General features: G+C 41.4%; 1 protein-coding gene across 9 annotated transcripts in view; it reads left to right on the forward strand.

Moving 5' to 3' along the window:
• Nucleotides 1-13,488, forward strand: part of MAGI2 (membrane associated guanylate kinase, WW and PDZ domain containing 2) — a 1,338,650-nt gene that overhangs the window by 1,136,284 nt on the left and 188,878 nt on the right. The window lies entirely within an intron of this gene.

Here is a 13,488-nt window from a genome sequence, read left to right on the forward strand (position 1 = left end):
GTCTTAATGAATAAGAAGACCCTTTTTGATATTTTTTGCTTGAGAACCTAGAATTTAAATTTACTCCAGAAGTTTGGGAAATTATTGATTAAAAACAGTAATTTGATTGACAGATGAAAAATGTGAAGATTAGTTCACATATGTAACATAAAAGTTGTTTATAAGTTGCATGTGTTAATAAAAAGTACTAGCAAAAGAAACTCATATCCACCTCTTGTAAAATGCTTAAACAACATTAACTGTAACAGAGAAATAAAACCTTGTTCCTAAAGACAGTGATCAGAAATTGTGCTTATCACTCCTGCCCTTTGAAAATCTTATGTTATGCTACGAAATGGCTCTACATACCACACATAGTTAGACTTTAAATTGTCATTGTTATATCAAAAGAGTAGCATGGTACTGTTAACTCCAAAATGTCTGAAAGTACTTTAATTCAAAACAGCACTCTCAGCTGTTAGGGAGAACTTAGCAGCTCTACCTCGTCAGGCATGAGAAGACGTGCACGGTGTTTGGTCTCATTCGTCCCAGTGCTATTCCCCTGAACCAAACTTAAAGGCATTCCTCAACTTCGGAAATTAATAAGGACCAGAAAAAAAGTATGTGTTGATTCAAGGGTATGCAGTTTACAAGCAGTTAATTTAGGCACATTAAATACAGCCACGTGCAAATAATGGTTTTTCTGTGGGTCGCCAATCCCTGTTCACTAGGTATTGATGGATCCCTCAGCTCAGAATGGTGGGTCTCCTCTAAATCTGTGTCTGGAATCCCAGCTTTCTTTTGATGTCCTGTCCACTTCTCTCAGAATCCAGGCACCCTCTCTAAAGAAGATGGCAGTGTGGCCCCTGTGGATGTCCCCCTCTTTGGGTCGAGTTCTTATAAGAGGTTTATTCCCAAGGAGCCTGCTTTGTCATTGTCTCTTCCTGTTAGGAGCCTGGCTCACTGGTTCTCAAACAAACATATAAAAGGAAAAAACATCGTGCCACTCATTGGCAGGGTGATCTGGAGCTGTCCTAGCAGGATAGTAGGGTTACCTCCGCCTGACCTAGCACAAGGCCACGCCAGACCACTGGCCTCTTCGACAGGTGGCTCAGCCACTGGTCCACAGTCTGCACAGAGCCCCGCCTCCGGTTTCTTCCCCAGCTAGAGTGAAGGAAACCCCACCAAAGCCTGGTTTCCTTTCAGTGCAATGGTGTTGGGAGGTAACCCAGTATAGTGGTTTGGAGCACAGGCCCTGAGCTCAAATGTGGGTCTTAACTTGACTTGTGTGATCTTGGACATGTTCCTTTAAGATCTCCAAAGCTTGGTTTTCTCACCTGTAAAATGTAGCAACTCGTGTGTTTGTTGTGAGGATTAAACAAGAAAATCCACATAAAGCACTTGTCACACGCAGTGCCTGACGCAGAAGAGCTAGTCGCTAAATATTGGCCAGTGTTGGAAGTTAGAGTCGAGCCCCTATTTGTTCCCCTGTTCCACTCCTTTCCTTTAGAATTTGGGGATAATTTGCAAAATACAGGTGACGGTGGTCTGTGTGGTAGATCAGAAACTACCAGGCATGTTCTTCTCGGAAGGGTCATGTTCTAGCCTCAATTGATTGGCACTGGCAAAGGTCCCCTACGGGCACAGCATTCTAGATGGTTCTTCTTCCTAGAAGATGCTTTTTTAAAATCCAGTGTATTAAGTGAGTTTATACAGAGCCTTGAGAAATCCATTATATCTACCCTTCAGAACTGGTTGCTTATAAATAAATAAATCATTTCTCCTGAATTTGCCATGAATAACAAAGGCCTCAGCTACAGAGGCTTTCATTTGGGGCATAGAGATTGTTTTCTTTTTACATTTTAATCTCGTACACATTATATGTAATAAGGAGTGTGAGTTTCTTTTCTTCCTCATGAATACACTTCTGTTTTTACTGAGTTCAAGTTAAAGATTTGCCTCATCTACTGATATTCTGAATAACATGTATTTTAAATGTAAACACTCAGAATTCCCAGGTTTTAAATTTTCTGCATCTGAAAATATTCTAAAATGCCGATTAAAAGCATTCAGTCTCTGTTGTTGATGTTCTCCCCTTTGGTTGAAAGTCTTACAAAATCGATTCCTAAGGATCCTGTTCTGTCATTGCCCCTTCCTGTTAGAACTTCGCTCACTGGCTCCCCAGTACTAACTCAAAAAACTAAAACAGCCGTTCTGGAGGTGGCAATTCATAGCTCTTTGTTAGTATCTTTAACGTGCTCAGAAATTCTGCTTCACTGGGTCCAGAATTTATAATGTCTATAAACTCTGGGCCCAAGGTGATTCTGATGCAGGTGGTCTAAGAAGCGCAACTGTAGAAACAAAGATCTAGGCCAGGAGTCAGCAAACTATGACCCACCAGCCAAATTCGGCCCACCATCTGCTTCTGTATGCCTCTTGAGCTAAGAATAGCTTTTGAATTTTTTCCAGCTTTATTGAGGTATAATTGCCATATAACATTGTGTGACTTTAAGATGTACAACATTGTGATTTTATATATGTATATATTGCAAAGCCATCACTACAGTAAGTTTCATTAAATCCAGTTTTTGCATTTTTAAATGTTAAAAAATGTCAAAATAAGAATACTATTTTTGACATGTGAAAATTATATGAAATTCAAATTTCAACGCCCATAAAATTTTGTTGGAACATAGATACACTCATTTGTTTATGTAGTGTCTATTACCACTTTCCTGCTAAGGTGGCAGAGTTGAGTCGTAACAACAAAGACCATGTAGCCTGCAAAGCCTGAAATATTTATTACCTGGCAATTTGGCCATTTACCAACCAAGTTGGCCAGCCTCTGATCTAGGTATTCTCGGTGACTAGTGACGCTTCTTCTTAAGGATTTTTCAAAGCCCCTGAGTAAGAAGTTGTTGCAGTGCTTCTTTGGCACACCTTCCACAGGGAGCAGTGGAGCCGGGGGAGTGCCAAGTGGGATGTGGAGGGAGGATTAGTCGGGCTTCGCACATCCCGTGAAAGAGAAAGCGGTATCTACCCGTGAAGACTACCTCATTTCACTAAGGAGATGGAGTTAATACACACAGAGCAACCAAGAAATAATAGAAGAGCGTGTATATTTACTTAAAATATAAATCCTGTGATACAAATAAAAGCAAGAGGATTTTAGGAAAAGAAGAAGCTGAAGGTGAGACTGAAGGTGGACAAAGATTTAATGTTAAAAGGTGGCGAAAGGCGGAAGGGACCTCGCACACTCAATAGCTTTGTGAGCCATGAGAGCTTAGAGATGAGAAAGCCGGCGGCGGCCACTTGGAGGGATTCTTTGGGATCAGCCCAGCTCCAGTGAAAGTTCATGCTGGGAAGTAATGGGAGATAATGTTGGGTCAGTGAAGTAGAGACAAAGCCTGTAGGGCCTTACTGACCCAGCAAGAGAGTCGAGACTTGCTCTGATGGGAAATGATGAATAAATGTAGATGCTTCCTCAGGGAATTATATGATGAACATGTGTTAGGAAAATGGCTCTGGCAACAATGTGGAATTAGATTTAGAAAAAAGAAAAAAGTAGCTAAGAAGTCTTTTTTTATTTTTAAATGAATATTCAGAGAGTTATGCTTTTATAGCCCTTTTTACACCAACTCTACAAGAAAAGAATAAGAACACCAAAATTGTGCAGAGAGGTGGAAGCCTTAAATAGACTTATGCCCTAAACTTTTCTTAAAGATCTTTAAAGTCTCTCTTTTTAATAATGCTGTCCCACAAAATATCTATAATCAAACTAAAGTCTGACTTTAAAACCCATGCATTTGACCATGCCTCTCCAGGCCCTGCAATTATTGGCATTTGCATCTCCTTATTTATGGAACACTCAGTTCTCTCATCCTACAGCCTTGTTGTGTAAACATCCAGTGAAATTCCTGTTCTGATAAAAGTATCATCCTGACTGTACATTTAGTTAACACTTTTTCCCTTGGGAAGCCATTCGTATGTTTGTAAACCTCTCAGAGGAAGACACATACACACACACAAGGTTTTTGTTTTTTTTTTAAGTTGTTTTACCTGGCAGGAAAAGGTAGTTACCTCTAAAGTTTATAATGGAAGCTAGTCAAAGGCAGAATGTGATATTACACAGTAGTTTAACGGGGGAAGTATAATTTCAGTGGTGGGAGACATTCATGTAGGCAGAAGCAATTACCCAAATTGGACTTTGGCCAAAATATCTGAATTAACTGAAAAAGGTCTCATTCCCTGGCAGTGGCATCGGATCACTAATGAGCATGGATGTGAAGTTCCAGCTTTAAGTTGGTGAAAGGTATAAAGTTTAAATACAGACAGCAATGCCTTGTATTTTGTCTATGACCAATTCATTTACCTACCATACCAAAGTCTCTGAGAGAAGTTCTTGCTACCCCTTCTTTTTTTTTTTTTTTTTCAATACATAGTACACTTCCTCTTGCTGTTCTCTGACAGTTAAACTCAAAATGCCTGGGGCCAGGAAGGACCTCGACACCGGACAATGCTAGGGGGCACCATTCACATAGAATCTATGTCCTAGACCTGTGGGCGCTACTCAAAGTAGAGCCCATGGATCAGTATCATCCAGAAACTGTAGTCACCAGTGCTCAAAAAAAGATGTAAGAAACTGAAAGTAAGCATTTAAAACTTTTATAGCAAACTAACTCAAGTAATTTTATGTCTGTTGAAGCAATTTTTTTTTAATTGGGGCTTGTATTTTTTTATTTTAGTTTTCTAATCATTTTTTCAAGTGTTCGCTCTTGGTGGATTAGACTCTTCTTTTTAATGGTCATTTGTCAGAGATGTTTGAGAAGCACTGTCTTACGTGAACGGTGCCCCCAGGATTTGTGCAGTGTGGCTGCAGGTATGGAAACCAAGATCTGCTACTGGACATTCAAAGAACTAAAAAAATTTTAATTTCCCTAGAAATATTTTAATCACGTGGAGGGGAGTAGACTATGATGAAATGAAGCCCTTGCCCAGAATGCTTTGTAGATCAGGGTGTTTGGGAAGAAATTAGCCTCTCTCTGGCCAACCCTCATCAAATATGATTTGGTTTTGAAGCAGTCTTACCCCAGCCAATTAGTCAGGCTGTTTCACTTTAGGAATTATGCCCTAAAATAACTCTACTTCTAAAACTCCGAGGTGCAGAGAGATGAACACTTGGAGCCAGATACATAGTAAGTGCTCAAAAAATATTTATTTATTTTTATAAATGCTAAGACAATTTGTGTGGAAGGGGCCTTTATCAGACAGCTATCTAGATTGAGTCTGCTGGTGATAAACAGAGGCATAGTGGTCCTAGCGATGGACTGACAGACAAGCCTCCTGGTGTGGGTAAATGAAAAGTTGAAATCTCAGAAAGTAGGAGGGAAATAATTCAAGCTGGAGGTCTGCTGCAGCCTGACAACCAGTTTCTGGGTGAGTAGTCAGGATTGAGTCTTAGAGTAGTAATAGAACATCCCAAAAAGGGACTCCAGGGAAGCCATGCTCAGAAGTACAAGCTGGCCGGTCATTTGTTTCCAGGACATCTGCTGGGCCTGGGCCAGCTGAGCGGGTTCTGAGTGAATTAGAAGTGAGCAGAGGGCTTCCCTGGTGGCGCAGTGGTTGAGAATCTGCCTGCCGATGCAGGGGACATGGGTTCGAGCCCTGGTCTGGGAAGATCCCACATGCCGCGGAGCAACTGGGCCCGTGAGCCACAACTACTGAGCCTGCGCGTCTGGAGCCTGTGCCCCACAAAAAGAGGGGCCACGATAGTGAGAGGCCTGCACACCGCGATGAAGAGTGGCCCCCGCTTGCCACAACTGGAGAAAGCCCTCGCACAGAAACGAAGACCCAACACAGCCAGAAATAAATAAATAAATAAAAATGTAAAATAATACATATACTTTAAAAAAAAAAAAAAAAAAGAAGAAGTGAGCAGAGAAGAAGGAGAGAAGGAGCCAGACCCAGGGGCTTGTTCCCCAGCTGGAGATAACAGACGAGGATCTGGAGAACATGTGGGCATGACTGGCAGCTGTGGTGACTTGAACCTCAGTCACAGGCAGAGAGCTAGTAAATTTCCAGAAACTTACTCACCATGAGGCTTTGACTCTTTGGAATTGAGACTTTTGAAATAAGGCAAAAGTAGGAAAACTATGCAATTATTTACTGATACACTTCCACCCCAAAAAACATATTGGATGAAATAAAGCCAAAAAGAGCTTTTATGGCTCTTTCTGTAAAATGTAAAGGATTATGAAGAATAATGAGTGGAGATCTCTCTCTGTAGTCCACACAACATAATAGCTCACCTGAGAAGTCATCTCTGGGTGAAAACTTTCCTTTTAACTATTTTAAGGAAACAGTATTTCTTTTGTTCCTGCATAAACTACACTCTTCATTGCTCCTGTACCCCACCCAGGTGAAGCAGATCAATCCAAAACCATAAACATACCAACTGAACAAACTCTTCTATTTCACAGTAAAATCTGTCTACTCTTTCTTCTGCAGTAATTGAGAATGAGAAAGTGTTCATGTAACATTGCCTTTGACTCAGGCAATCTGGGGTTTTACATGATTTTAATCCAAGGGATGGTAAACGTACAGAGGGCAATTGCTTTTGCACGTCAGTTGTACCAAGTCTTTGTCAGCCTAAAAGACGTGGGGGCAATTTTGTTTTATTTATTTAGTTAGTTAGTTTTATTTATTTATTTATTTGGCTGCGTTGGGTCTTAGTTGCAGCACGCAGGATCTTCGTTGTGGTATGCGGGATATTTCATTGCGGCACCCAGGCTTCTCTCTTTGCAGCACGTGGGCTTCTCTCTAGTTGTGGCACACGGGCTCAGCAGTTGTGGCGTGTGGGCTCTCTAGTTGTGGCACGCAGGCTCAGTAGTTGCGGCGCACAGGCTTAGTTGCCCTGTGGCATGTGGGATCTTAGTTCTCCAACCAGGGATCGAACCTGCATCCACTGCATTGGAAGGTGGATTCTTAACTACTAGAACACCAGGGAAGTCCCCAGTTTTGTTTTAAAATAGTGTCCTAAATGCTTGGAAAAAGCAGTGGCTCTGATAAGAACAGACTTAATAATGATGACACATATAACAGTGATATACTCATCCAGTCCCTTCCCAGCTATGGATTCAAAAATGCACAAGTCCTGTGCTAGGTTCCTCCTGGCTTTTATACTATAAATTTATCTGTTCTCATCATAATGCAGAAAAAAAAAGAAAAAGAGGGGTAATATAGAATACTAGCCATAAATCATAAAAAAGAGAGACTTGTGGCATTAACACTCAATGGTATTGGTGAAGTAAATTATCTCATTGGGTCCTTATCAATATTTTAATGGTGGTCTTTGATTATTTAGCATATTTATTAATATTTTAATATTGTTTTAAAATTATTAGTTAATATTTCTTTAAACTATTTGATAGTATACTCTTTAAATTCTCTATTAATATTTTTTTCAAAGTCTCAGAACTTTTGAAAGTTACCCTCTAAATTGGATGTGGTACCACCATTTATAACTTCCTTCTTTATAAGTACTTTCAGAAAAGAGTTCCTATTTCCAGAAATGTCAAAGCTGACTCTTTTAAAAAACACATTTCTGAATGGCTCTCCAGACTTACAGGTCGAGTATGTGAGCATTTTTTTTCCTTTTTTTTTTTTTTTCAGTACAGAAGACTCTTTTTTTTTTTTAACATCTTTATTGGAGTAGAATTGCTTTACAATGTTGTGTTAGTTTCTGCTGTATAACAAAGTGAATCAGCTATATGTATACATATATCCCCATATCCCCTCCCTCTTGCATCTCCCTCCCACCCTCCCTAGCTATCTATTTTACATGTGGTAGTGTATATATGTACATGCCACTCTCTCACTTCATCCCAGCTTACCCTTCCCCCTCCCCGTGTCCTCAAGTTCATTCTTTACATCTGCGTCTTTATTCCTGTCCTTCCCCTAGGTTCTTCAGAACCCTTTTTTTTTCCTTTTAGATTCCATATATATGTGTTAGCATATGGTATTTATTTTTCTCTTTCTGACTTACTTTATTCTCTATGACAGTCTCTAGGTCCATCCACCTCACTACAAATAACTCAATTTCATTTCTTTTTATGGCTGAGTAATATTCCATTGTATATATGTGCCACATCTTCTTTATCCATTTGTTGTACAGAAGACTCTTGAAAGTGGAGAGCATTTTACCTAAAGGTGAAATAACAAATGGTCTAGGGAACAGAGTGAGAAAACAAACATGTTTTTCTAATGTTCCTAAAGGAAGAATGATGTAATGAAAAAAATATAGGCTGAGGACTCATAAGCCCTAAAAAAATGAAGCCCCCAGCTGTGGCAGCTGCTCACCCAGAGACACTGTGGAACAGGCAGAGAAGGGGAGGTCCATCTACTTCACCTCCTTGACTCTCCAGGCAGTGATTAGGTTACTGATGATCTGCAAAAATATCGACATTTGTGTTGTTCATGATCATTTTTCACAGGCTTTTTTCTCATCTGATTATTTTCTGATTATTTCTTCAGCCCAGGGTAAGAATATGATCTGTGCACTGAAGAGACTTACATTCTTGTATTCTAGTCAGCACAGAATAGATTGTGGTACCTGACAGACACAGTGCTCTGATTTCATCATACCCTCTGTACTGACTAGAAGGAAACCTATGAGTCCTTTCTCTGAGTTTGAATGACAGCCTTGATATGGTCTTTCTTATGTCCTTGTTCAAAAGAAGGAATGATTGGAGAGGGGAAGAATAGAGGAAAGGAGTGAATATTTAGAGGTCATTTACAGTAGTGTAGGCAAGAAGTTATGAGGCTTTGGAGTTCTGAATCCAATAGTAGGAGCGAGGATGGAAAGAAGACATGAGTACAGGAGATACCAGGGATATGGAACCTTCGGGACTGATGGAATGTGAAGGAGGGAGGAGAAGACTAATTTGGGATGAGCCCAAGGTTTCCAGCTTAGACAGCTGGGTGATTGCTCATGCCTTTTATAGATTCAGGGACTGTTGAAGGTAAAGGAAGCTTTAGAGGGAAGAGACTGCTTGTTTGTCTGTAGCCCTATAGAATGGTCAGTGCAGATACAGACGGACACGTGGGCTTGGCCTCAGGGGAAGGATGGGCTGATTTAGAAATCTTAAACAGTAGGAGAAGCCCTGCGGGTAAATAAGCTCACCTCAAGGGAGTGTGTTAGTGACAGGAGAAAAGGGGGCGAGGACAGAGGAAGCGGGTGTAGGAGATTCAGCAACATCAACTGTTACCTTGTCTTAGCAAGTAAGCTGTCCAGACAGACAATGCTGGGCCTGCAGTTGTCATCTGATGACTATTGGTTTAATAGTGAATAAGTAAATGAACGAGTGAGTGAGCAGTTGAGTGAGAAACAAGGGACACATGGGGCTGAGGAGTGTCGGTAGTAGAGGTCAGGATGAGAAAGACAACACTACAAATTATTCTCATGCAGACAGAAACTAAAGCCATGAGAGTGAAGGAGAGCCCAAGGGAACAAGTGTAAAGTGAGAAAATAAGGACCTAGGAGTGAACCCTGATCTCATTAAAAAGGTGGACGCTGCAGGTTCTCCACGCTCCTCTGTAGGACATTAGTCATCGTTAGAGCGGCCCGGCAGCAGGAGCAGTGGCTGGAGTCACAGTGTGACCTTCATCCACGCAGAAGGAGGGTGATCATCTAGTTCCCCTTCATGTGGGAGGCGGATGAGGACAGAGGAGGCATGAAATGTCGGCTGCGATGCAGTACCAGATTCTGCAGGAGCGCCTCGTACCGTAAAGCGTGGTTCTCCACTGGTTAATTCCGGTAGAAAAAAATCTAGATGCAGCCTATCCAGTGGCCACTGAAGCAGAATCCGAGGTGAGCATCAGCCCACAGCACTAGTGCGTCTTCAGGAAGCAAGTCAGACCCACCGAGTTCCTAGGTGGGTCCGGGTGACACAAACGTGCTTTATCTGTCACGCGCAGGTGACAGAAAGTGCCTCACACTCTTTCAAACCCTGTGTATCTTTGGATAGTGAGGTCGTTAGAAACCTGAAAGCTTCCATCTTTTGTAGGTATCTTTTTTTAAAGTGACTTAAAGATAATGGGAAATTACTCAAAAATAAGCTGACAACTGAATGGAATTCTATTCAACTGAGAAGTATTTATCGTGGGATCACTAAGAATTAATTCTTAACAATAAAGGTAGTTTTGCCATTGCAAAATGTGGCCCCTGTCTTCACTAATTTCCTTAAGATGAAAACCAAAGCAAATCATGGTTTTATTTAGCTTAGAGGTCAACTAGTGAGAGGAGAGTTTTAGAGCTGATTTACCCCCTTCTCGGAAAGATCTGTGTCACTTCTGATGCACAGGCACGTCTAGCGGTTAAGTCATCATCTCTGTGATGATTCGGTGAGACACACTCTGTGTCCACATCTGGAAAATGAGAAATCAGGTGGCTGGAGAGTCCCCTCTGGCTCCAACATGCTATCAAGTTACAATACAGGTGTCAGGGCCCAAGCATGGCAACTGCTGACAGCCCGAGAGTCTTCCTTTCATTCTGTCATCTCTGAAATAGGATGATAACTTTAGAGTTGTGAAGGGCTTTGTTCTCTGCCTGGCACATCTAGCTTCTTCAGTTCCAGATGTCTTTGTCTATCCTGCCCTTTCCAGTTATTCCAACCTACCCCTGTGGGACTTCACAGGGTCTCTAATTGAGTTAACCTTCTTTCCTAAGCAGAATGGCACCTTGGGGGTGATGCCCCTTCTGGTGGTGTCTCTAAGGTGCAAATAAATACATACTAGGTCATGATGTACCTAGTAACTCTTCCTCCATCCCTATAGCCCCCAGTGTCGTGCATCCCCAGGTGGTCACTGCTGCTGGTCGTTTCTGTCCCATTGACTGTAAAACCAATAAGTAGTGCCCAAATAGATATTGCAAGTCTACTTGCTGATCTAGAAGATTTTAGGACAAGATCATAGCAATTAACTAGTCTACTAATTGCATAATAATCTGTCATTGTGCTATGACAGACTGTTGGAAAAAACTCTAGACTTGGAATCAGAGAGGATGTGGGTGAGTCTTAGTTCTGCCACCTCCCTCTTGCATGCCTGTAGGCAGGACACCATCAGAACCTGTTTTGTCTGTAAGATGCTTGTAATCATTCCTTCCTGTCTTCTTCACAGGGATTTCATAAGGAATATATGACAATATACCCCAAACTACCATTTAAATGATAAACTGCTAAAGAAATAAGATTTTTCTCAGAAATTAAATTTTTTTAGTATTAGTAAAAATGCATTTTGACTTTTTTTTTTATTCAACAAATATTTAGTGACCACCTGCTATATGCTAGGTACTGTGCTAGGAACTGGAGAATCAAGAAGGAACAAAAGTACAGATACGAACCCTGCCGTCAGGGGAATTTTAAACGCCTGGGGGAGAGAGAGTTATCACAAGAAGCTATATTCTTACCAATTAGTGATCTTGGCCGTGGAAATGGGAGGAAAGAGGAGTGCTGAGAGGTTCATGGAGCTGAGAGCCTCTAGTTGCGGGATTTGGCTTAGAGAAGTCCAGGATGCCTTCCCTAAGAAAGGACCCTGGAAACAAGATCTAAACAATAAACAGGGGTAAACCAAGTGCTGAGGGCAGGGAAGCAGGTTCAAAGACCTCATGGTGAGAGGGAGCCTGGACGATCTGAGGGACTAAAAGAAGGTCTCTGACACTAAAGTAGAGAAAGCAAAGCAGGTGAGAGTCCAGAGCAAGGCAAGTCTAGAAAGATGGTTGGGAAACAGACAGGTTCTATAATGGATTTTCACTTTGTTCTTTCCAGCGCCAGGAAGCTGATAACAGAGTTTTAAGTATAGCAGCAACATGATAGGATTTAGGCTCTGAAAAAGATTACTGTGACTACATTGTGTGTAACCGAACCAAGTGAAAGGAGATTGGCAGCAGTGACTTAGTGGTAGTTTGGACTCAGATGCATCATTGGAGGTGAGAATTGAGGAATATTTAGGAATAACCACAGGACTTGAAATCAAGTTGAATTGCAGTGGTGTAAGTTGAGATGTATTTAATATTATATTTATTCTTTGAATCAACAGTTCGAATCATGTCCCAGGGTAAATAGTGATATTTTCCTCATCAAGACGTTATGACAGATGAATTACACTTTTTCCCCCCTTGATGTAATGACTATTTTCCTCCAAGGCTTTTTTTTTTCCCGCTTTTATTGAGGTATAATTGACAAATGAAATTATATATCATGGTGATTTGATATTGTGAAAAGGTTTCTCTCATCTAGTTAATTAACACATCCATAGTTGTTAACACTGTCCTGTGTAATGAAATTTGCTAAGAGAACTTAAATATTCTCACCACCACCCCACAAATTACACTTGTCTCAACATTGACACTATGACCAAGCACTGACGCTATTGACCACTGTCTGCCTTTGATCCCTTTTGTATTTTCCAGTTAATACTATGACTATTTCATTTTTTATGTATCAGTGAGAAAAATTAGCATGTTTACTTGAAATATGTAACAGAATGACAAAGCTAATGCCTATAACTGCTGTGCCTTTGAAGTTTATCCCAGTCTTATTCATAATGTTAATTGGAGAATTCTCCCATTAACCAAAGGCAGTCCACATGCTGTGCACTTTGAAAGGGCAAATCTGTGAAAGAATTGTACTTCATTAAGGAAATCTCGTTCAGCGCTGATATTAATAAAAATAGTCTCCACTTGAAAGCAGGGTGACAAATACATGGCCCACAGGCTCATGTGCCACCCCTCCATCCTCCCATTTCCATGCCTGGGATGCTAATTGATAAAGGTTTGATTTCCTACTGAGGCTGTTGAGAATCTTCCTCAACCCAACTCTGTGGGCAGCCAGTTGATCAGAGCTGGCATGAGAGTTGGAACTCATTTGTCATCCCCATTTTTACGCTAAATCCTCTGTTTTACGTAAATCCTCTGTTCCCCCAAAAATAATTAGTCTAAGGGCATATTTATTTAGGTTTTCCTCCCACCACAGATAAGGTTTTCCAGTTTTCGTCAGCGAGATCTGCTGTTCCTCGTCTTAGCTCACCTGAGCTCACAGGCAATTGTGGATGTTTGCAGTCAACTGGCAGTCCTGCCTCAAGCACCGGCGTCTCTTACCCTCTGCCGCAGAAATTTCTGTGGCACTACAGGTGCTTCCTCAGCCTTAAGCAGGGACAACCCACAAAAGTGGGAAAGTTAACACTGGGAAAGCAATACTCAGTGAGGAGCAATCCATTTCCCCAGTGGGAGAGGAGAGTCAGAACATAAAGGCCCTGACCTCGCCATTCCACAGTAGGAAAGTTCTGAGGTGTGCTCCCCGTGGCTTCTCAGAAGATCCACATGGGAAGTCCCAGGCACTCACAGTGATTATCCGCTCATTAGTATTTCACTTCCCTGCTTCACTTCCCTCATTCTTCATTTCTGCTTCCTACGGTCACCCGAGTCCTCCTGCCAGGGTCTGCTTTTGGAAAAAC

The sequence above is a fragment of the Balaenoptera musculus genome, chromosome 9 (genome assembly GCF_009873245.2).
Source record: "Balaenoptera musculus isolate JJ_BM4_2016_0621 chromosome 9, mBalMus1.pri.v3, whole genome shotgun sequence".
NCBI classification, from domain to species: Eukaryota; Metazoa; Chordata; class Mammalia; order Artiodactyla; family Balaenopteridae; genus Balaenoptera; species Balaenoptera musculus.